The following is a 22,422-nucleotide window of genomic DNA, read 5'->3' as shown; positions in this document are numbered from 1 at the left end:
TCAGTTTAATCCAGTACTTTACATTTGACACCATACTTTCATTTGACACAGATGCTTTATAGATGATGAGATTGAATCTGTTTAATTTAGCTTGGTCAAAACCAGAAGGAACAGTAGAGTAGGGGAATCTGACATGATGTCTCTGGTATATTGGATTTGTACCATTAACTTCTACAACCTCTAAGATTTGAGGTTAAATTTATATGTTCCAGCCAATCCGGTGAGATCCCAACAATACAGAATTGTGGTATAAAATCCATAATGACCTGTTCTACTTCAATATGAATGCACCCTTGATCTTAAACCCTTGATATTAAACACTAGATTAAAAAACACCTTAAAGCATTAATCTCCCTTTCCAATGGAAAAAAAATAATTTCTATTTTAGCTCATCCAACCTTTCAAAATAGTCCTTTGTGTGAGTTTGGTTATCTTTTGATACCTTGTTCCTTTTAATAACTTTTTAATGTTGTGTAATTGACCAAAGGAAGCATCAAAGTAAGTCACTTTACTGACTGAATTAATTTCTGCAGATAATACAGTTGAATTTCTTTTCCTGTTATCACAATTGTCAGTAGTGATCTATACCAACAAAATGCATTTGATTTATTTTCTTATTTTTACTTCAGGAGGCAGTGAAGAGTTATTGAATATTCAGAATTTAACCTTTTATGTAATGCGTTGCAGCTTAATGCATCAACAAAGAAGAGAAAACTGCATTTAATCATTGCCAGTGCTATTTTTACCTAGTTGCTAATGTATTAACTCAACTTGGTGAAAACACATGTTGATTCTTACCATTAGAGTTTGCTCTTTCCATCAAGAGCAGTTCTACAATCTCAATCAAATTCAAGAGAAATGGTGAAGTTGAGAGTGGGTAAGTCTGAGCTGTAGGTAAACTAAAAAATCCAAATAGAAAGAATCTTAATATCCATAAGCTCTCCATTTTACTTAGTGAATGTTTAAATATATTTAGTATGTCCAAAATACTTCATCAGTTTTCTCTGGAAAAATATCCACATCACTTGCATCTTCACATTTCTTTAAAATCTGTTGGGCCTGTAAACAGAACATAGAGAAGGCAAATTACACTTTGGCCTCTGTGTATTCTCCTTTGCATTTTGGGCAGAATGAGGCCACAGCTTTCAGCCTACTATCCCTGATGCTCAGTACAAATTAAATAATTTTCTGAATATAATTTTATAGACTTCACAACAAATACAATTCTATAGACCTGACAATGTACAGCCACTTGGTGTTAGAGAAATATCTCTTTTTTTCCCTCCAAATTAAGTTACTATAACTCTAGCTTCTTTGAATCTACACCCTTTTCACTTATTCTGCTTCTCATCCCACAGGCCATATACCGGGCTGAGCAACAAAATCTATAACAGTCTTGAAGACTGCAATTGACTAAAGTTCAACTCAGTTTCTTTAGCTGTATTTTCTGCACTTGACACAAACTATCCTTCTCATAACATGTTATGTACAATATGAATGTAATTTTCCTTTTGTTCTACTCTTTTCACTTGTTCTTGGATGCTGCCAACATGAATGACTTTAGATTTTGAAATAGTTTTTTTTTATACTTGCTTCTTTACAGAACTTTGGTGTATGTTACTCTGCAGTCGTTTGTTTGGGGTTTTTTTAATACTTTTTATGAGTCTTTTGACAACTTGTACCATGGTCAAAAATAATTATTTGAACAAAAGTAAAACTACTGCCAGTTCTCAGGTTTGAAGAACATAGATTGCTATAGCTCATTATAACACTATAGGATCTTTCTTCTAGTAAACTTTAGACCAAAGACTCCACCCTAAAATTAAAATTTATTCTTTTGGTGGCTTAGATTAGGCCAAGTGACACTTTAATGACTCTTCAATAAAATATAGACTACATTCTTCTCTCTCCCTGAGATTTAATTTTGAAAACTTTTCCAAAAACCCTTTCAGAGACTTTGACAAGACCTGTTCCTTACAAACCCATCTTGGCAACTGATTGTCTCATTCCCAATCATTTTTCAAACATCTGGTCTTAATGTCACTACGGATTATAAGCCTTCTCTGATATTGAAGTTCTCAGCCCATAATTAAAAACAAAGACCTTTTGTTTTTTACCGCTTTTTATTTTTCCAAAATAGAAATTCCAGTAGGTCATAGATTAAAAAGAAAAATTATTTTATGGTTCATTATATTAAAACTTTCAATAACTAAACTACATACTCAAAATTTTGCACACATATTAAAGCTGAAAATGCTAACATATTAATTAGAAGTTAAATGTCAGTGAGTGGGACTCTTTCACATGGGAGGATGAGGCGGAAGTCGTGGGTGATACCAACTCAGACAGTGCCTTCACCAACCAGGACACAATAGTGTGATATCCAAAAGCTGTGGGGAGAGCAAGGTGCAGGTAACAGGCTGCAGTGACACTCCCAGAGAAATCAAAGCAGTCAACTGTGTCCAGAGTCTACTTAGTGAACCTAGTCAGGAGATGGGCCAGAAACACAACTGGAAACAAGACTACAACATAGGTCCAAGGTTCATCCAGAGACAAAACTTGAGAGAGCACACCTCCAGAACAGGTGACAAGGAGGGGATGTGTGGTCTGACCTGAAATAGCATCCTGGACCCACAGGCAGGGTGTGAAGGGTGGATCCAGGGGAGGCTGCTCAGGACAGTTGAAGTGTCATGGTGTACTCAGGATCCTGACACTTAACTAAGAAACTTTTCCTAGTTTCTGTATCTTTTTTGGTATTGTGGCCAAAATGTTCTACTATTTTGGGCTCAGTTAAGATTTGCATTAAGTAAAAGCTTAAACATAATAAGTCTTGTACCTCAAACCCAAATTTTGAAAATATAAATACAAAAAGAAACAAAATGTGTACATGCAGGTACATGAGTTTCTCTTGATCTCATTCACCAAATTTTTCTACAAAGGAAGTTTTCATATCACCTTCTAAAATATTCTCTGCTATTGAAGTTCTTAGCCAACAAACAGAACATAATGCCATTAATTTATGTTATTATCAAGCTGAGGATTTTTGGTCCCATTTCAATTGAGTTTACAACTTGTTAATTTTTTTTCTACTGGAAATCTCCTATTTGATCTTATGGTTATAGTTTCTCTTTTAGTTAATTTCTTTAAACTCATAAAAGAATTATCCAAAATTTTCAAATTATTCAAATTATACAACAATTAATCTAACTGCTTTTTTGTGCTCTTAGCTTTTCATTTTTTAAAATACATTCATCTCACAAGTTTTGCATCACTTGGAATTTCGCATGCAGTCTAGAAAGCTATTAGAAAGGAAAAGTTTTTGTGTTTTTCTGTTTTGTCATGTCTTGCTTTTCCCCCAACCCTCCCCACCGCCTGCTTTCCCCTGGAAAAATCACAAGCATACTTTTGTATAAAGGAAATAATTTGACAGAATTTTAAAACTCAGTATTTTGAAACTATCTACAGGGAGTATATTTACTTATTTTATAGGACTGTGGTTTTGCTTCTAGGGCTATTTATCCTTTTCCCTGACATTTATTTGAATAAAAATTTCTCAATGGAAGCAGTGTACAAATTATTTTAATTACCAACTCTTCAAATCACTCTAGGTATCAAGAGGCAAGCATATAGTCTTCCTATACCTAGTTGTCTAAACAAAGGCCAAATTTTCTACAAGTACTATCTAGTTACCTCCCTCACCTTCACAATCTTATGCAAACACTTGAGAGAAACCAGGTAGACTTCTATACTCATGTACATGAAGGTATGCTTCCTCTGTACTTTTGAAGAAGGGAAATTTTTAGGTATAGTAGCTTAAGAATGCTGCAGAAACTGGTTTAGAGATAGGAAAAATTTAATTACTTTCCACTGATATTTCATTACTTTCATGATCACTGAATTGACTTATTCTCTTGATGTATTCAAAAAGATGAGAATGAGGCAGTACATCTAGCATACTCACATCACTGGAATTCTGTGACCAGCTAGTAGCGTTTCTCTTCCTATCTAACACCTGTTCTCAACCTTGAGTCATATTGTTCCAATAAAACCTTGACTCATTATTTTAAATGAATACACTTCTTTTTTTTCCAGTCAAATGTCACAAATATGCAATCTTCTTTGATATGAGAGTTCAAGAACTGCCACATGGCACCTTTATCAAAATGGAAACGAAGAGACAAGGACAAATAAATTAAATTAAAAATTGTATTATTTAGTCATTAATGATGTATCATTGTATGATTCAGCTGCATCTCAGCCAGAAACAATTATTTCTAATATTAACATTTCTCAAAATGGTCACATTGCTGCTGCTTTTCATGGAGCTATGTTATCTCCCTTAGGAAACTGACATTCATTTAATGAAAAGAGTTTGTAAAATAATAGACTCCTCTATGATTGTTGCAAGCACAAACTTGATAAAAATAATTAAAAAATTCATTTTACACTACATCTAAAAACATTCACTCTCAACTCTTCACCTCCACATAAACTTCTCAACATAAAGACACAGCTAACAGAAATGAACATTTTAAACTACAAATCAGATCAATGTGACAAGGCCCTGTGATTTTAGCAGAGCTGAGTCTTAAAATTCTGCTAGGGAAGCTGTAGAAAAAGTAAGAAGAAAAAAATATTCCAGAGATTTATCAAAGGGATAAAGGAAAATTGGATTTGATTCAAAGTGCAAAGCCTCCAAACACAGTCTAGAAATCATAAGGTTCTATCAAAGAGGGTATTCACAATGTATTTCTCCTTTATGGTCTTTTCTCAGGAATGATACATCAGTGAGAGAGTATGACCTGGGAGAAACAACAAGCTTTTGGCAGCAGAATCCCTTCATTAGTCACAAACATGCTCCTCATTTAGGACTGCTTGCTACCAAGGGGATCCTCAAGAACACATGATAACACTTTAATTTCTTTATCTACCACCTGGTGACCAAGCATACAGATAATATGGCAGATGGATGCATACAAAGACAAGCCAAAAACTCAGTGCCCACATCAAGATGAAGCGTTGCATGTGGAGTCTGTATCCAAGTATATAAAAGGTAGACTTGTGATAAACTACAGCCTCAACATATTTAGGATTATTACAGATTGCAATTAGTATAATCACTGACATTTCTAATAATTTAGAACTACAGTTATTTCACTCTCCCCAGGGAAAAGTGCAATTTAATACATTTACACAACTATCCAGTTGTTCATAAGAGCCTTCTGCAGATATAGAGATGATCTCATTTGAAAACAAATCTAAATGCAAAAAGTCTAAAAGCATAGGTCATTTTATATGCATAGAAATATTGTGAAGCTAACAAATGCAGCAAAACTCAATGTAAGATCCTACAGGAGGGTAATGCGAGGTTTTTTAACACAGAACAGTTTTATTCGCTCACACTCATGCTCTCACACACACCATCAACCACCAAAACAGTTGAGTCCATGTAGTCTGTCCAAAAGCACCAAGACATATATCCAGTGATCTAATAAGGATTAACAATGACAATAATAATAAGTGACTAGAGCTATCCAGTTCTGCTAATCCCCGTGCTATTAAAATCCAAATATTCTTGGAATGTTGTCCATCCGTTAATTATACAACTAGACATAGATATACCCAGTTTTTCTCCATTCACATCAATTTAACAAATTCATCTTTCTGTTCTATTACAGATATCTACTTAAAACACTGACACCTGGTATATTAAAATTATGGTATTCTTAACAGGGTCCTAGCTACCATGGCATGAAATCAACGTTATTTTGACACTTGTTCAGTGTCATTTAAGAATACAGATGATCTCAGAATTTTGTATTCTGTACAGCTTATAGCCTGACCTGTTATTTCTGAATCATTAATAATTTTAAAATATTATTTTGCTTTATGATGGGTTTAGAATAGCCGTAATTATAAAAAGCTCATGCTTATGATAGGTAGTTCTAAGTATTGTCATTAAAGGATTAAATGCAATTAGACTATGATGTAGTTCATAATGGGACCATAAAGATACACAACCAAAAGAGGCTAATAGTGCCAGTCAGATTATATAGACTGACATATAAATTAAACAAACTCTGTGATCATCTGAGCTCAAAAGAGTATTAGGTTGTTATGCTACTACACAGAATTTATGAAAATAAGTGACTGATGCCAAAAAACCTACATGTACATTATGAAACAAGGAGTGTATTGAAGCTAATCGTGGTCTGAATAGTTTCTGAAACCTTCTTGGATGCATCCTGCTACTTGTATAATTTTGAAGGTCATAAAAATGAGACTACAATAACCTCTCAACAGAAATAACTACATGAAATTTACTTCCATCTGCCAATGACATTACTGACACAAACATCAGCAGTGATGAAGCCTATCTTTCAAGAAGCCAGTGAAAATACATGTGCACATTTCCTTTGGGCTTTTTGAAGATATCAGAGGCATCTGTGCAGCCAGACTGTAGTTATATGACCAAAAAAAAGGAGCCTCCAAGTGCAGGTGACTCAAAATACCAAGCCCTAGAATTCTGTTCAGAGTCAATCCGTATATTTGGCACAGATGCAGTATTTAATGTCTTCCTAGCATCCATGCATTATGGCATTAACTCTGTTAAACAGAGAACTTGGTAGTACAAGGCTGATGAGGATTTTTACTTTGAACTAATTTTGTAGAGGGATAAAACAGGAAACATTTTGAGGTATTAAATGGTTAGATTAACTTCTGCATTTGTTAGTGGCATGAGCACTTATCTCTAGTAGGCTAAAGGGTTCTGCTGCTTGAATGGTTTCTAAAAGTTGTAAATCTCTTGCTATAATACATGTTACTGCACACATCTCAAGATCCTTGCTTCCTCCCTAAAGATTGCAGGCTGAATGATGAAGCACCTACAGCTCAGGTAGGTAGTGCATTACAGTAAATGTCAAAGCAAAATAATGAACAGAGCTATTAAATACTGTATTTTTGGAATGCAGCTTGTCTAGGGCTCATTTTGTATTCTGTATTGAACTACAGAAGTGCACATATTATGATATACAAATTGCTCCGAATAGCTCACTGCGTAAATGCAATCCAATAACACTGCCTGAAAGAGGGTTTATTATAAGCAGTTTCTTTTAAAATACTAATTTAAAAACATCTATTAGACTCTTGTTGAGTTTCGACTGCATTACTGTTGATAACCTTCCCTTGTAACTAACTATATGGGTTATTTCCTTTACCATTTTCATTCTTTCATAATTTAATTCAAAGCATGGTCACAAGAGATCCTAGAAATGCAGTATTGCTTAGTTCTTGATCTTTCCTGAGTATGTCATAAAACTACAGAGCCAGAAAAAAAAACAAATTCTGAAATTGTTTCAACAAACATTAAAGAAACAATATTTCTGCCTAGGAGTACAAAGAAGCCCTTCCAGGCTCTACAGTTGTAGGGCTATAGCTTGTCGCTCAGCAAGAAGTGACTAGTTTCTCCTTAGTACTGCATATAGTAAATTGCAGATTATATGAAGCTTATATATTTCATCAGCCAGTTCACCCAGGTTCCATTTGGAGAAAACAGATTTCAGTATAATTATAAAAGGAAATACTCTCAAGCTCTTTCTGCACTGTACTCCTAGTTTAAACTTAAACTTAGGTTCGCTCTTCGCTTTCCCAAGACAATTATCTTTCATTTTTTTGAGTTAGGAAAAGTTATAGGATAGAAGTTATGGAGGTGCCTAGAAAGACTCAGTCACCTACACCAAGCTGGCTTTGGGGACAAAACCTAGTTCCTGTACACTCGAGGTGCAGATGAGATTATTTAAATTCTGTGACCAACAGAGTTTTTGCATTAATGAACTCTAATCATGTAGAAGACATGTGTACTAGTCAGCAAGCTTCAATGAACATATGTAACTGTTTTGAAAGAACTTTGTCTTGGTTTCAACTGGGATAGAATTCATTTTCTTTTTAGTAGCTGGTACAGTGCTGTTTTGGACTTAGTATGAAAATAATGTTGATAACACACTGATGTTTTAGTGTTGCTGAGCAGCCCTTACTCTGGATCTGACAGTTTTCAGTTTCTTGTACTCTGCCAGTGAGCAGGTGCACAAGAAGCTTGGGGGGGAGCATGGCCAGGACAGCTGACCAGAACTGACCAAAGGGATAGTCCGTACCATAGAACATCATGCCCATTATATAAACTGGGAAGAGTTGACTGAAATGTGCTGATTTCTCTTCTGGGATGGGCTGGGCATCAGTCATCAGGTAGTGAGCAATTGTATCGTTCATCATTTATTTCTGTTGGGTTTTATTTCTATCTCTCTCTCTGTTTCATTAAAATGATTATTATCATTACCACTATTATCATTGTTGTTGTTATTATTATATTTTTTTGGTTTCGATTATTAAGCTGGTTTTATCTCACTCCATAAGGTTTACTTCTTGTCTACTATTCTCCTCCCCACTGGGGTGAGGGTAAGAAGAGTAAGGTGCTATGTAATACTTAGTTGCCAGCTTGGGTTAAACCATGATGGACTTTCACAATAGAATAATTTAAAATTTATTTAAAAAAAATCAAATACCTTCAAAACCGTATGTCATAATCTCATTTAAAATCTCACACGTTTTAAAAATTCAAACATTTCCAAACTGAAATTGGTTCTTTTTGTGTTAACGGAAAGTCAATATTTAACATGTTTAATAGGAGAAAAATAATTATTATTATATAAATTGCTAGTAACCAGAAATGAAACACTGAGTTTCTAAAAAGCTGCTTTTGAATCACAGAAACATGACTATAGTATTAATTTTCTATTAGACATTCCTATACTATCTCCAAAATTAAAAGAGCCTACATATTACAAACATCAACCTACTTCAAATTATTCAGAATAGGTCTTTAGTTATTTCAGTGTTCCATCAGTCTCATTCAGAAAACTGTGACAAAGACTATACCACATTTATTTAGGTTGTATATTTCCATAGGGGTAATGTTGCCCTCCATTCAGTGGATTTGCTTTCTCCCCTACCCCCATCTAAGTTAAAAGACTATAATTTAGTCACAGTAGGGTACTAAGAGAGATGAAAAATTCCTCTATAGCATTGTTTCACATAAAAATTGCAGTAAATGTTCTCTTATTCTAACAGAGAGAGGTTTTGTCATAAAACCACCTAAATGACAATGGGATAAAATGTTTTTTTCAGCTTTTCACATTTCTTATAACACCGAAGTAGTCATTCATCTCTGCTGAGGTAACTGAATTTAGCTATGTGTCACAACATATGCAATATTCTATAAATGAAAACAATGTAAAAAATAAAACCTCCAGGTACTTTTTAATACAATATTCAGTTTGTAGATTGCCCAAGAGATGAAGACTGCATTGCAATGTGAAGATGGATCTTTCTTCAGAATGCCCAGAGGTCTAAGGAAAATAAAAATCTAAATGGAGACAGTTTGAATATATAAGTACAGAAATAAAAACTGGAGGAGATTACAAGGAGATATTTGCCCCTTTAATGCTGTTGAAAGCCAAAGTGTTGTATTAAGTGAAGCTGACTTCCGGGAAGCTTATGAGAAAATTACACTGACATTAGGAAAGAAAATTCCCACCATACTTATCAAAAAATAAGGAGTTTTAATCAAAGTTACTTGAATATGCATACAGAAGTATATGATACCTGCAATCTTGAAAATTTTCATGGACCTTGATCTTTTTTTGTTTCAGTTCCTCATAATTTTCAATCACGCCAAATTATACTCATAAAATATGTAGGATTGTAGTGTTACTACATGAAGTCTGCTTTCTAGTAGCTGAATAAGTCACTCCACAATGGGTCACTAAGTCACTGGTTTTTTGCCTGTTGATGAAAACTATTCCATAAATGTTTTTATCTTTTTCTGAGCAAATGTACAGATATGTGTGACAAAGTAAACTTTGGATATATGACAACACTAAATTCAGATATTCAGTTTAGTTTCAGAAGAGCTAAATTTCAAGTACCATTCAACCTTACCAGATATAGGCAAATAACAATTTAAAAAACAAATCACCATATCACCTTCAGTAAAAAACTGTTACAGTCTCACCCAGTAATTCCAAAAAGATGGACTACGTAAAACTGTTATTTCATTTGAAGTACATAGTTTTAATTCCTCTTTGTTGTTTAAATATCTGCCTTAGTATATATGAAGGTAGACATCGATGGCAATACACGTAATTTGTATGATGGTACTTGTGTTTGACCTAAATCTACTGGCCTCAGAAACATTTGCAGTGAGCATCTAATTTTTCAGTGTTCTCACTTATAAATTTTAATGTTGCAACTCCAGGACTTATGTTACATTTAAAATATATTATTTTTGTTTTGCATTCATTTGCAAAGATTAATACCTGAAATCTGCTATTTGCCAGAGGCAGCTAAGAAGGCAACATAAACAGAAACTATTTAAAGACTGTTTAAACAAAGCACAGCTCTCATCTGAAGTAGTCTCATTTTCATGGTAACAGGAACCAATAATGTTAGTTATGTCCCATTGCTACATATCAAGTTAGGCCTTTGGGGTATAATGAAACATACTCACACTGAAAATTAATATACTGCAAGGTGTCATTTTAATGGCATGAAAAATTAAATATAAAAACTTAATAAGAAAACCTCATTCCAATTCACCTGATCTTGGTTCTTTTCCAAAGAATTTCTAAAGTTTTTGTGATTTCAGTAATATCCTGAAAATGGGGTAACTACAGAAAAGAACTTCAAAGATCTGTGATCAGTCTCTTTGGCATATCTTATTATATGTACTGGGGAAAAAAATGTCAGCTTCTTTTCAGATGTAATCTAACAAAACTTCCAAATTCTACCCTTCAAAACAGTTTTTAAGAAGAAAATTAATCAATAATTAAACACTATCTATAAAAGGGACTGAATTCTAGCAGCAGGACAGTAAAACAGTGATTCAGTTCCCCTTCTTTTGAAACCTAAGATAGGCTATATTGAACAAACTATTTCTGAGAAGACATTTCACTATGACTTAACCTTTTCATAGCATAGTTAGGTATAATCAAGTTCATGCATTTCCACACCTTGTCTTCACTCAACTTTTTGACCCTACCTACACACCTCATTCCTTTTTACTTTGATTATGCCTCCCATTTATTTTTTGATTCCTCTAATTTCTTGTTTCTTTCTAACACTGCAAAATATCACTAATATTAGATTTGATTTTGTATTCAAACAGTATCTTCCCTGTTTTCATCAGGTCTTTCACTTACTCTCTGTATTCAGCTAGTCTCAGGACTCCCCTATTTGAAGTCCCATTCATCCATCTCAAACCTATTTGCACACATTCTTGTTCCAGGGCATATATGTTGTCTCATTCTGTCAGAGTTTAAGGTGAAATTAAATTAGTTTACATGAGAAACACACATGAGAAAGAAAAACGACTGGTTAACTCATTGTTTTGTATCACAACGGTCCCTTCCAATATCAATATTGTCAGATATAGAAAGGCATACTACAAATTCAGTACACACTCAAAAACTTATTTGATATATCAGTCACATCCTATACAAGACATTTCCTTTCCCTGTATTTGCATGTGATCAGGTCACTTTATGATGGTTATTAATATGTGCTGTTTATAGCGGTATGTTTTATTTTTCTAGATTGCTCAGTTACATTCCAACTTTTAGCAGCATTTTGCTCTGCTTACAGAGAATAAAGCAGATTTTTGAAGGCAGATATCCCTCTGCTGCAAGGCAGCTTGAGGTAGACTGCAGCAAGAGCTACATCTTTTCTGAGCCTTATGTAAATTCTTCAAGGGCCTGATGCGTTCAAAAAATGTAACACATCAAAATGGTAAGGCTATCTGGCTACTCACTGTGTGTGTTTCATAGCATAATGCTGAAAGTGCATTTGCCTGTTAACTTGTTTTGGAGGACTGCAGTAGCCGGAAGGAGTGAGGTCTAATATAGTACTGCCCTTTAAAGTTCTCCTAGACCAACTGGATCACCTCACGTTTTGTCTGGGAAGAAATCTGGCAGCAAGACTGTAGAAAGAATCTAGGGAGTAATAGAACATTCCCACAGTGTGGGCACCAAAACAGAGAGTGATCCAAACTGGAAAACAAAGAGTAAGACAAAAAAAGGAAAGTACTTTTTAGACATTTGAAATGAGCCATTTTTCAGGCAGGACAGGGTACTGGTATGTTCCTTTCAGTAAGTGTGACAACAAATATTTACTCCTGTTAAAAAAAGTGCTCGTGTTTTTACATATTGGCATTGATGAAGGAGAACTTCCATGGGTATTGATTGACATATGGACCAATACTAAATAGAAACATATTATGCATGTTCATATAAAGTACAGTTTAGGGCTTGGAAATGTAACAACAGCAGATGCAAATAATCAGTGAATCAAAAAAATTTAAAAGATCACACCCACATCCTACTTGCACAGGATTGGGGCTCAGAGGGAACTTGTCTGAATGACAGAGAACACTCCTTTGGATTATTCGGCAATCAGAAATGTAGGATACATCACAGAGGGCGCCTGCTTTGAAATCTAGACTTAGCCCTTCTAAGAAGAGAGCCCATGAAGCCATTCTCTTGACAGTTTCCTCATCTGACAGATCTCTTGTATTTTTCTGCAGAAGAACTCCTTTGAACCAGTAGATTGACATGGCAACAATATAAACCACTGGAAAAATTTCAAGAGTTTTACCTACCTGTGTAGGAATATATAACCTGTGCTCTGTAACTTATGTCTCTGTCTTGTTTTTTGATCAGTACAATTAAGTGGTATGGTGCTATATATGCCTAATCAAGATAGTGCATCTAGGGTGACCAGAAGCCATGCTTTGTACTACAGATTAGTTTTCATCATGGGCACACAGGTACCTGTTTTTCAAGGACAGCTTCCTTCACATTTCATTATCTCCTGCAACTTCCAAATCAGTGAAAACCACATTTTACTGACTATTCAGAGCCTACTAGTATATTGTCACAATAAGAACAGTAACAACAACAAAAGGCAGACTCTGCTCACTCCTCCCTGCTGGTCCTTCCATGTCTTTTCTGAGGAATCAAACTTAAAAAAAAAAAGTAAAAGTCTTAAAAATAGCCTTTTTTTACAAGTTAAAGTTGCAGTACTTTTCATTCAGTACACTTGGAACATACTTTGTTGCATTACCTGATTTTCTGCAATGAACAGTCTATTTAGTTATGCCACTTGAATGCAATGTCTCTTCAAACTTTCCTCCTTGAAACAAACTGGTTTCTATGTCACAGGCATCCTGCAAACTTTTAGTAGTGTCTCACCTGAAGTGCAGTCTTCACTGCCAACTAAGAACACTCCTGCACTGTTATTTTTTAGGCCTCAAACAAAACTTTTCTGTGTGTCCATTATAGAAGAATAATATGAATATTTTAAAGCGCAAAATTTTGACTCTTGAAACCTAATATGTTATACACAGTGCTAGAAAACACTGAAAAAGTTTGTAGACAAGGAATTTTTGGCCACAGAGTCCATATACTGTGGAAGACACACTGTTTCCAGAGAAGAATAAAAAATAGGAGGATAAACCCTGTACATATTGAGGTTCCAGATCAGTGCAGAACTTCTGAGAAATGATAGGTACAAAAGTCTCAAAGTGTGGGACTACTTTCCATAATCATAGAAAACATAGAATGGTTTGCGTTGGAAGGGACCTCAATGATCATCTAGTTCCAAACCACCTGCCATGGGCAGGACAACTTCCACTAGACCAAGTGTTCAAAGACCCATCCAACCTGACCTTGAACACTTCCAGGAATGGGGCATCCACAGTTTCTCTGGGAAGCATGTTGTAGAGTCACCACTCTCATAGGAAAGAATTTCTTCCTAATATCCTATATAAACCTACACTCTTTCAGGTTAAAGCCATTCTCCCTTGTCCAATCACTACATGCTTTTGTAAAATGTCCCTCTCCAGCTTTCTTGTAGGTCTTCTTTAGGTACTGGAAGGCTGCTATAAGGTCCCCTTGGAGCTTTCTATTCTCCGGGCTGAACAATCCCAGCTCTCTCATCCTGTCTTCGTAGGAGAGGTGCTTCAGCCTTGCGATATTTGTCACCCTCCTCTGGACTCACTCCATCAGGTCCATATCCTACTTATGTTTGGGCCCTCAGTGCTGGATGCAGTACCTCTTGGTGAGGTCTCATGAGAGCAAAGTACAGGGGCAGAATTACCTCCCTCAACCTGCTGGTCATAGTTTCTTTGATGCAGCCCAGCATACAGTTGGTTCTCTGGGCTGCAAGCACACATTGCCTGCTCATGTACAGCTTTTCACCCATGAGAATGCCCAAGTCCTTCTGTGCAGGGCTGCTCTCAAGTCATCCTCTGTCTAGAAGGTATCGGGTACAACAGAGCATCTTTCCTATCAGCTCTTTTATCACCCACGTCAGGAAGTTCCTCATAAGGCCTCCAAACACAAGGTTTCTTTCGGTTTTCTGAAGGTCTCATACATTACTTCCTAATCAGGTGTTCTTACAACTTTACACATGTTAGTCTGTCTTTTAATCCTGACCCATCAGGTCTTGTCTGGCTCATCACCAGTGCCCACGCAGAGCTCCATGCGCTCCAGTTTACCTCTCACTCAAACAGAAACGAAAGGTATTTTACTTATTGTGAAAGCAGCGCGCATATACATACATATACGTAACATAGATACATCTGCATTGTCCTGTAAAAACTAATACAACATTTTAAATTTATTCATTTCAGTTTCAATGGATAAAAATTTTATAACATAACCCATTAGTTCATGTTTTGGCATTGAACATACTTTCATAATGAATCATTCCTGAAGTGAAAGATCCAAAAAAATCTTTCATTGAATAAGAATGTTTATAACAAAGAGTAAATACAAGTCAAAATCCCATTGTTCTAGACAACAGTGAATATAATTTCAAAAATAATTTCAATGGCTTCAAAACTTCTGCACAAATGGCTCTACACTGAGAACCTTTATAATGTCTGTAGCAAACAGAACAAATTTTCTTTCTGCCCCACAAAACACTATTCAAAGCTAGTTTTTCTGCTTTGCTGGTTTTGACAAGCAGACTATGAAACAGATTTGCAAGACAATATACAAAATCAGGGAACTGCAGAGTTATTTCAGTATCCCTACTTACAATGCAGAGTTGGAAAGACAAGGACTGTCAATGCTTTTCTTCACAGCGCTCAACTATCAGCTGGAAAAAAAAGCCTTATTATAGCAAAAGTCAACTGGATAATTACAACTACCTCCAACACCACTGAATAGTAAAATATCTCATGTATATTTCATATGAAAAATCTACTCGATTATATTCTTATTCTTAGTAAATCTACATAAGAAGAAAAGGTTTAAATTTCAAATTAAAGGACTGATCTAAAGCATGGAAACACACTGAAACTGATTTAATGTATTGGGAACTTGGTGAGGTCCAATGAGCAGACCATGCATTGGAAAAACAAAATATTGTTCAATCGTACTGCTTTAACAGCCAAACATATTCCTATTGTGCTCACTCATAATAACATTAACATGAGCTTTTATGCTTAGCTATTGCTCCAGGCAGATCTGTGTAGCTCTGCCTCCCAAGAGACATTCCTCATGGCTGTTGAGATCAGACAGCTATGAACTTCTTTCTACATAGCAATGTCATTGCACAAGTCTGGCTACCTGCATTGGAGCTATGTTGGAGCAAATCTACTGAACACTTGTAAACTCCATTTTTGCTGACTACTCTCTTGCCATGACTCTGGGGAAGGAGTTAGTCAGAGCACAGCGATGTCAATTTAAAAACGAAGTGGTTGAACAAAATTCAGAAAAGTATTGTGGTAAAACTTCAGAGAGTCATATAGAGCAATGGAACTACAACTATCTTGAAATGAGTGAAGGCTTTCAGCCAGACTGTGGTGAATACACAAATATCTTTCCATATCTGTGAGGAATAATACTAGATCTAGAGGACTTATTATATGTTCATTGCTGTGTTCCAAAGTTAATATAAAATGTATACATTAATGCCATCTTTCAAAAAACACACTGCTAAACAATTATCAATAGAATTAATTGTTATGAAGAATCCTCAGAATTAATTATATAAATAAATAAATCGTTTCTGAAAAAAAAAAAAACATTTGATGTTCATTTGAAAAGCCTATTCTATCACTATTAATCATGAGATTTTTCCCTATGCATGGCTATCAATGAACAGCAAAGGAGACAGAAACATTACAAGACTGAGTGTAGACAAGTTGGCCTAGGCAAAGTTGAATCTCTTCCAGTAGACTTGCCCTCTGTATGAAAGGATAAACTAAGCTTTATATAAATATAATCTTTAGCTCCAAACACTGCAAATATTTTCTTGTAGTCATGTCATTTCTTCTTTGGTAGTGTCAGGAGTTCTTGGAGAATAAACATGACACTACAAGATAGCATAAAATTATTAATCTCATTTGAACGCTTCCTAGACAGTTTTTTAGAGTACTTAAAAACAGGTTGTGCTTTTACCTTCACCAGAGTGAAGAAATCTCTAGTAAAATCGCTTTAAGCAAAAAGGATCAAGGAGTTGCCCAAATTTAGTTCTATTCTGCTAAGCCCTTCCAAATGCAAGGAGGAAGCAGAGAAGAGCTACAGCAAAAAAATTAATATAAAAAAAGTCCTCTGTCACTTCAGTCTTGAAGAAATAGCAAAGCCCAAGACTCCGGCTACTGTAGAGCTTCTTCCTGCCACATTCCTCAGACGCATATCCCAGTTCCCTGTTTTTGCAGTAAAAAAGATGATTAGGAAAGAGAAACTTTAGTGCTGTATTTCTCACAATAGTTTAGAATAATTCTTGCCCCCTTTTCATTCTGAGATACTTGCTACCTTCAGTGTTTATAAGCATAAGCCACAAAACTTTTCTTATACTTCATTATGCAGAGAAAACTAATGGGATTTACTCAGACCTTCAGTTCTTCTCTATCCAGTGAGGAATCAAGAAAGGGAGTTATCTTACTGTAAAGGAATATTAAAAGCTGTTAACATTGTTTTCTGCTGTATTCAGATCTCTGAGAAAAAAATACTGTAACTTGCTCTTGTTTGAAATTCTGCAATTGCATCTCAAGAATTTCAACCACAATTATAGGGACACAGGCTTTGTTTACATTTTCATAATATAGCATCCATTATTTTGTGACCTTGATTCAAACTGAATACGTACAATACCAATGTTGCAGTAAGGGAACTCAAAATATTTGTTTAACTCATCTTTGTTCCTGGAAAGCATTTGCAGCTTCCCTAATCTGTGACACACTTAAAATATATGGTTTCTCAAGAGGGTTCTATATAGATTTTAGTCATACAGTGCTCAAATTTTAAATTAAAATAGAGATTTGACAGAAGACTTTTGTGTGGCTGCCACTTTTGATCCATCCCTCAGAAGAAGCAAATCCCCATGAACATTCTTAAGGAATCATTCTCTTGAGTTGCAAAGAATTATTTGAACATCAGTAGTAAAGCCAAGTCTGTCACTCCAGCTGAGAACAAAGCTTTTCAAGCTTCAGAACTTCCACAGGGACATATTTCTTTTGAGGAGCAAATCCAAAGTGGCACTCAGGATTTTATGGCTCCTGTGGAACAATGGTGATTGCTTTGCTTTTTTTTTTTTTCTATCCTCCACCTTATAGGGATGAGTACTTAAAAAGTTTATTTTTTGTATATTTCCATGTGTCATCAGAAATGAGAAATCATGTCATTCTTTTCCTCTTCCCTCTCTCCCCACAAATTCAAGCTCTTTTTCTGTTTGAAGAAATTTTTATTTTAACTTCAAAAAGCATAACCAAGTGTAACTGATATCCTTGGGTGGAAGGAAAGTTCTTTCATGAGCAAAGGTAAAAAAAAATATTTTATCTGTTTAAGAGAATAAGATGGTGCAGAGATTAAGAGTAGCAATGCCACAAGAATAAACATGAAGGATGCACTTAAAAAATAATGTGCAAGAATATCCAAACACTGAGATTAAAAGATGTATCTTCTTTGGCTGCATGGCAAGCCACAGCATGCAATAGGAAAAAAAATAGCAACATTGTGAGTGAACTTAATCTCTTACATGATTCTTTTGACTTCAGTCATGTTACAGCAGAATAAACTCCTCTGTCTACTTGGCAATCCCTAACATCGTTTATGTAAATTCATTTTGACTTTTCTCTAAGATTTACCTAGGAAATAAAGTCAGACAGTTTTTTTTGTATGCAAAATGTACAATAATTTCATACTTAACCTGCATGGAAAGAATTACTGTAAATCAGACCCCTTTTTTATTTTCAGTGTAAAGCTACTTTACAGGCTGCTTGCTCAGACATAACAGAAGTCTGACTGCATCTCACAAGTCTCAAACTCCCACCCTTGGCAACTATTCCACCAAATTCAGCAGAACTTCCCTGGTTTACATTAGTCATAGACTTCACCTCTCTCTTCACTTGTTTCTCATCATTTTCTGCTACCGTTAATTGAAAGTAAGTTGAAAAGGACTATTTTGCCAGTAATTCATTTTACAGAAGAAATTTCTGCTGCAAGTGATTAACAAAAGAAATGAGTTAGAGTTGATATGCAACATTTTTCAATATAACAGTAGTTATGAACATACATATTCACAAAAATAAAACCAGATCCAGTGTTTTCTACTGAGGCTTGAAAGTTACTAAAAGGTATGAAAGAACTCCTTTTGGCAATTCTTCTCATTCACATTGTCCCGATCATGTAACTGGGACACAAAAACCTCTCCATTTGTATGCAAGCTAAATGCAGATGTATTCTTCACTGCACACGCCCTCAAAAGAAAAAAGCCCCACAGCACTTAACAAATCAAAGTATACACCCATTAAAGAAAGAAAGAAAGAAAGAAAGAAAGAAAGAAAGAAAGAAAGAAAGAAAGAAAGAAAATACAATTTTCACGTGCGGTTTGTTAAAATTTAAGCCTACCAATACTCTCAAAACTGAAGGTCAAATATTCTCGAAGACACTCCTTTCTCAGTCTTTTAGTAATCTCATCATTTACTATATGTTCTCCAATCCCAGATTGGTTGTCATTTGTTTAACTTCTCATTTCTGACACATATGAACAATGCCAAGTAACTCAATAAAAGTGACAGAGGCACCCTAAATGTACGCCAAATGTCACACATCTCAACTTTGCTTTTTATGAGGACTAGGACCCTGGGAACGGATCAATTACATTTCCTATTTTCAGCACATTGCTATTGATTTTCTTTCAACATCTTTCTTCCAAGTAGTTTTATCCCTTTCTTTCTACTGGACATTCTGTCTCTGTGCAAGATTATGCTAGCCTGCAGACTTCTACTCAGGCTGTTCAGAGCTTAAAATTTCTTTTCCCCTTTCATGTCCAGAGTTATAGTTCCCATAAGAGGATAAACTCCACCCACACCCTCATTTGGCTGTATTTAAGAGCACATGGCAGTACATTTTTCCTTCAATAGCTCTATGAGTTGCCACATTCAGAGCTTTTCTGTTTTTGGGCCTAGTAGATGGCTGCCTGAATAAGGAGCTTCTTATGGGTAGACTCTACTCAGAAGTGAGTGTCAAGAAAAACAAGAAAGAGACAACTAGGATTTCCATTTTGTAATAACGTAATTGGAATATTCATCTAGTTACCATTGCATAACCAGTGATGAGACAGCTCACACTCTAAAGCATTCAAGACTTAGTAGACTTAAATGATCCTCTACATTGGATTTACATGTCAGGACGTTGGCAAAAGTGGGGCTGTAGAGTCAGCCTTTGTGAAATATTTTGTGTGTCTGCAACCTTAGAGCTGCATAATCAGTCTAGGGATCTTCTATTTCACAAAAGACATGGAAACACTTTCCAGCACTTTATTCTGCTGTATTGCTGAGTTTATAGGTATAACCAGCTCTACAGTTTGACTGCACTTGGCAAGCAGGAATAGTGCAGCTTTTTGATTAATTTATTCAGGGAAGAAATACTCCCTAAACAATCTGTTCTTACACTGTATGGTCATCGATCCAACTTGTAATCTCCCTAAGATGTCTCTATTCAGCTATTCATATCTAATTCTCTGCAGATTCTGTTGACAGACAGTCATCCTTGCTGATCAAGTCCATGAGCCATCTTAATCTGCACATGAGTTTAATGTGAACTTTGAGATGTTTTATATGCCTGGGGTTATTCATTATTGAAACATGGAGTTAACTGGGCAGATCTTCTCAGATGCACAGTTGTCAGGAGGGATTACAATTGCAAAACTGAGTATATACCTTTTGGTGATACATTTTCTTTCTACTCTTTGTCCAACAGACATCAAAGAATCTCATTTTGTATGTGTATTTTCTAAGGTTGTTTCTACAGTTCTAAATTAACACTGTAATTCACTTAATTTTACAGAAATTCTTACCTTCTGTACAGTGACTTTTTCCTCTATTAGTAATATACTCATCAAAAGTACTCTTCTTAAACCACTAGCATCAGTTTGCAAAAGAATTATGTGATATCTGTAAGATAATATCCCATGATGTTGCAAATGTGAGTATTTTAACAGTCCTCCCTCTTTACTTGAACCCAGCTGAATTAGAAAGAAATATATATTCTGTGAAAGATGTTTCTCAGAAGTGCATCTCTTTTAGAATCCATTATGGAACACATACTTTTTTTTCCCTTTGTGTTTTCTCAATGGGATAGTTCTCTCATGACAAAGCTTGCAGCTATAAGCCGAAAGCAATTAAGCACTATGGATCCATTTCCTATCAGAAACTGTGAACTTTAAGGTGCCATAAATAAAGATAAGTGCAGTACTAAAAAACAAAAATATTAATATTAAGTTATCTTTCTTTTCAGTTAACTTCCTCTCTTAAATCAGGATGTGAGCATTATACCCTCAACCAAAAGGGATCATTATTAAATTTAGATTGTTAAAAAGTTTTCTTTGGGTACTCTGTGCAAAGTAAGTTCTACCAAACAGCAAAAACTCATTTCTCAAAATAAAAATATCAAAGACAAGTGCTTGATGAGGCTGTTTGAAGTTAAACTAGAAACATAGGAGCCAGAGATGGAAAGGGTCAGCTGTCTTGTCTATTTTTAAATGTCTCAAGCAACTGGGATTCTGTATTATTCCTTAGGAGATGAGTACATTGTCATTCAAACATTTTCTTATTAGCTCCAACTGTAATCTTATTTTATAATCCTTTAATTATAAAACTTACTGTCAACAAGGCAATGCCATGCATGTATAACATCCTTCTAAGAAGGACATTAGGGATCAATATTCCTTAATCCACTGCCACCCCAGAGTGATTAATTATAACCATGCCTGTGTTCTGCAAGAGCCAGTGGTAGGTACACATATTTATCCCATTTATAAACTAAGTAAACTTTACAGACTGGTATAGAATGAAAGGCTTCATGCAAGTTTAAAATGCATTTCCCAATGAAGTGTAATATCCTAATGGGAAAGAAGAAAAGCTTTTCAGGACAGAAGCTCAGTGTTAGCCAAGTAAATTGAGCAACTGGTTCCTTCCGTAACAAAGATGCATCTGCATACTCGAGAGGAACAATTTAAAATAACCAGGCTGTCTCTTGCAGTAGGACAGAAAAGATTAAACTTCAGAAGGAAATGTTCTCTTGAACTCCTGAAAGAATTCACAGGGGGACTGGTAGTATGAACTAATATGTTTCATTAAACAAGAGTAATCTGAACCAATCCTAGAAATCAGAAAAGATAACAGAAGGCAAGTTGCAAGGGCTGTTACTAAGGATATCTGGTAGAAACAGTCTTCTGGAAAAAGATTGAGGCTTCCAAGTCAGCCATCTGCAACAAATGTGATTAAGGTTTAAGGTTTGCACACAGATTAAACTATGGTTCTTCTAAGAATTTTCTTCAGTAAAAGCAATGATGTATTTCTAATTTTCTTAATATCATAGCCAACATGGAACTGCATTCTTAAAATCAGGAATCTGCTACAGTTACGTGGAGATCATTGTCAAAATGCAACTGATCAGAAGAACAACAACAGACATGAAAGTGTGGCAGTAATCCTAAGCTGATGGATCAGTTTACATGAGTCGAAGTAACAGTGAAGTGTGACTATGAGAGGTGTCCATGTTAAAATTCTGAGTCTTATGTATAATAAATATCTTCCTTCAAACACAAACTAGCCAATCCACTTGATAAAGCTGTAAAAATCACCTGAAGACTCAGATGCTCACGCATGTTACATCATATTCTTTCTAGCATTTCAAGTGTCATAGTGTACACACTCTACAATGTCATTTTAACATCAGTTTATAACACTTCTAGTCAGACTAGAAAATAGTCCAGAGTAGAATTGTCAGACTAGAAATAGTTCTGGAGCAGAAACTATCTTTGCTGATGTCACAGAGTAGTGCAAACAGATTCTCTGGA

The 22,422-nt window shown here is 35.3% G+C and overlaps 1 long non-coding RNA gene across 1 annotated transcript; it reads right to left on the bottom strand.

Moving 5' to 3' along the window:
- Window positions 1-924: 924 nt before the first annotated feature.
- LOC113995329 lies at window positions 925-20,442 on the bottom strand. Its single transcript, XR_003543357.2, has 5 exons — window positions 20,419-20,442; window positions 16,955-17,003; window positions 15,151-15,210; window positions 3,962-4,153; window positions 925-1,059 (listed from the first exon to the last, which is right to left on the bottom strand). It is a non-coding gene; the product is annotated as an uncharacterized LOC113995329 (long non-coding RNA).
- Window positions 20,443-22,422: the final 1,980 nt, after the last annotated feature.

Source organism: Pipra filicauda, unplaced genomic scaffold (genome assembly GCF_003945595.2).
Source record: "Pipra filicauda isolate LSUMZ 115617 unplaced genomic scaffold, ASM394559v2 scaffold522_size368575_pilon, whole genome shotgun sequence".
NCBI classification, from domain to species: Eukaryota; Metazoa; Chordata; class Aves; order Passeriformes; family Pipridae; genus Pipra; species Pipra filicauda.
Note: the sequence above shows the minus strand (reverse complement) of the source record. Positions and strands in the feature narration are given on the sequence as shown.